The sequence below is a fragment of the Nipponia nippon genome, unplaced genomic scaffold (assembly GCF_047370975.1).
Source record: "Nipponia nippon isolate SJK-2023a ecotype South Korea unplaced genomic scaffold, ASM4737097v1 scaffold_30, whole genome shotgun sequence".
In the NCBI taxonomy this organism is placed as follows: domain Eukaryota; kingdom Metazoa; phylum Chordata; class Aves; order Pelecaniformes; family Threskiornithidae; genus Nipponia; species Nipponia nippon.
Genome location: NW_028262348.1, coordinates 3,765,826 through 3,769,544, shown reverse-complemented (window position 1 = coordinate 3,769,544; position 3,719 = coordinate 3,765,826).

Genomic DNA, 3,719 nt, shown 5'->3' with positions numbered 1-3,719 from the left:
TCTACGCAGGTATATGTTCTGGGCCTTTGGCAATTCTGCACTGGGTCAAGAAGCGATAGGGCTCTTCATTACCACTGTTCAAGCATTCTTCCCCACAATCTTAGCAGTTAGACTCCAGCTGTCTTGTATAGAAAAGAGCTTACAATCTTGCCTCCTACAAACTTAATATCAGAGTTGTATGCAAGATCAGAAAGGTTTCCTGACAGTAAAACAAAGGATTGCCTGGTCTGCTTCTCTGAAGAATAATACAAATGCCAAGTAGGAACGAAGTTCCTGGACCCCATATTAACATCTAACATCAAAAGGATATTTATAAATGGCGAATTTGAGCATTGGACAAAAGACAGTCGCGGCAGAGGAAAGGAAGCTTGTGCCATTCCTCAGGCACAGCAGCCCTGCGACAGTGGCTGCTCCGGGGTCGCTCCCGGCAGCACCGGGAGGTGTCGCCGCAGCCCCAGGCTGGCGAGCGCCGGGGAGCAGGGAGGCGAGCGCCTGGCCCGCCGCCTCCGACCGTCGCGGTGTAACACGGGCCTCTGCACCCACCTCGGTGGGTGTCTTTTGCCCACACTGGAGCAACTGGTTTCTAAAAAGCAGCCTGTGGGACAACTGAATTTCAAATGCTAGAACCAGACTAGCTGGAGTGCCTCCTCTGTGATGCTCTCTGACAGCAGGAGGTTGAAGTTCCCTGTGCAAATCTTTCACATGCATGTTCAAAGTTGTCAGTGCTTCTGATGCACACGCAGGATCTTACCTGCAAGCCTGTAGGGCAGGGCTGGAGGTGTGGGTCTCTACCTACCTGCTGAACCTGCTGCCAGATGAGATGGACACATCCTTTGAATTAAAGCCTAATAAATGTTCAAATACAGAGGGAGCTTGGACTCAGGCTGACAAAATATTGAGATTTTGTGTATGGAAGAGATCTGATAAAGATCTGTTTTACTTGTATTAAAGCAGGCACAAAATTAAAGAACACTTCCATTGAGGATGTAGTTGTCTTGGAATCATGGGACTGTAAGAGTCATGGCGTCATGGGAGTGGAAGGCAGTATTGGGCATCTTGTGGACCATGTCAGTAACACCATGATTTTCAGGTGTCGTGAGTGCCATTACACTTTAAGAAACCTATGGCGCACTTGTGTTTGTTGCTATCGATGCTATCGTTTTGTTGTAGTTGAAAATACAGCACCCAGTACAACAGATTCTCAGGACTCGCTGGTCTTGTGGCATTTTTGAAGTACAAACTGGGCAACAGTGGATAATCTAGGGTGGTGATTTAGATCTACACACAGCAGATTGGGAGGTTTTCCATATGCCTCTTTGATGCAGGTGTCACAATGGTGAAGCAGACAATGAATATTCTGGCATCAAGCTTTAAACATGTTTTACACCCTGAACAGTAATTATAAGCTGCTGGTATACGGGAAGAGACAAATGTAGTTGAGATCGGAAGTGATGATTAACCCCTGCATAATGTTAAACGGTATCTAGGAATACTGAATGTGGATGAACTGCCTGTGTCACTGTCAGGAAACATTCCAGACTGCAGAGACTACACTTGGAGGAAAGGAGACTTGAGAGAGAAGGGGAAGAAAAAAAAAAAACAACAACCCAAACAAAACAAACAAAAAAACCCAAAACAAAACCAAAACAAAATCACCACCAAAAACCCACTAAAAAACGAAAACATGGAGCAATCACTCTAATCCTTTGGAGCTGATAGTTGGAAATGTACCCAAACCACATCATGAGTAGAAAGTCCATCCTCCAGGAGAAAACAAATGGGGATGCTTTGTGGCCAATGTGGATTCTCCCTGTGTATTCACTGATGCACTACTCATTAGAATCTCATGGAAATCTCTAATGCAGCGAAATCAACCTTCTCCCACTCCTTGGTGGAATGTTCCTTCAATCAGAACCAAAGGTCTCTTAATTCCCACAAAAAATGTGTGTTAATGAAAAGGACAGGCAGATGGCAACGTGGGCAGCAGCTATACAAGCAGGTATGCTCACATATACCTGCGCAGCTGATCCCGCACAGCACCCATTCCTGATCTGCAGCACTGTTGTACTGTTCTCTCCCTTGTTCTTGTCTCAAGCAACCCAGCGAGGTTATATACGTTTTTTTCCCATCACTCTTTAACAATGCATTTCAGTTCTTGACATCCACTGGTGGCTTCACTTAGACATTGAAGCACCTTGTTTACTGTTTTCAGATTCCTTCTCCTAAGTAGTTCTGGATGCAACATTCAGGAGTTCTCCTAGGAGTTTTGCTTGCGTTTTAGCTCTCTGAGATTTCTATTAACTTTGCTCCCCTTCTGTCCTCTCTTAAGAATTTAAGTACGTAGCTCAGGCAGGTACTTGCCTCCCTTTAAGCAGTGGCCATGGGCTATTTAATGATTTGGGTTTATACAAATCACACTGCCTGCCTAAGGAACTAAGTACCTGTGATACATGGTAAAAGCACAAATTCTTCTGTTAGAAACAGGTTTGTGTTTAAAACAAACAAACGTACACCCAGATGGGTGTACGTTTCCTCAGCGATGGCCAGATGAAAGCTGTCTAGCCCAAACGAGCCAGCTCCCAGCTGTCAAAACTTTCCTTCTCCTTTGGACAACTGTCAGTGGGGAGAGTGTGGAGTGTTAGTTTCTGGTTTAACATTGTTTTCTGAATCAACAGGGAGGGAGAGGAGTAGTTGTGGTTCCAAGCTTTTTTGTCTTTAGCTACTTTAGATCAGAATGGGGTTTTCTACATGTTAGAATTTTCCTACTAAAGCTTCTCATGGTTGGAGTACCTGAATTCCTGAAATAGTACTGAGTGATTACTGCCCCTCACTCAGGACAGTTATGTAGCCCCTCAAAACCTTGCTTGCAGGTTTTTTTTTATATTGCATCCTCTCCATTATAACTGGGGGGGGGGGAGAAGATGCCCTAGAAATTGACCAAGTACTTAGGTTTCAATGCTGGTGACAAAAGGAGGTTAATGTTTTCAAGCAACCAATGTAATTTCTCTTGGCATTAAATGATTTTCTCACCACTCAGACGGTCAAGTATCTACACTGATAAAAGCTTCTGGTTTTACCATATTGTTAGGCATTGCAGGATTCTTCTGTTTAGCATGTATGTACCTCAGAGTTAGAAGTGCCCAATCTGCTTGCTAGGGCTCAGCATGCTGTCTCCTGTAGTTCCACCTGTGGTCGTCCGGCATCATAGGACTAGATATAAGCCTGAGTCTGTGGGGAGCCCTGGGGAGAGAAGGTAAGGGTTCATCCAGTTGTGGGACATTGAATTTGTTCTCATGGGCTACTCCTGACTGGAAAACTGAAGGTATGGTGCCTTAGAACAGGAATGGCCTATTAGCAAATCTTAGTCTCATGAGAGGGGAAAAAAAATGTTTTAAAAAGTCATCCCTCCCCCTGCAAACTTTGGGGCTTGATGGTTTTTAATTCAATTATTTTTAATGAAGCTATAATTCTGGGTTAATAAGACCCACAGAAAGACTGTGGCTCCATTTAAAAAGTGCAAGTACAACAGTGGAGATCTGGTAGAGGGGTGTTGATAGCTAAACGTTTAAAAGAAAAATGCGTAATGGAAGACACGTAGGTAAATACTCTGCAGCCTTTACAGAGCTTTGGAACAGCGTTGTCCAGCTGCAGCATCACCCAACAGAAAAAATATCTGAAGGTCACATTTTCAGCTTCCCGGCGCACTTGAATCTAGGGCA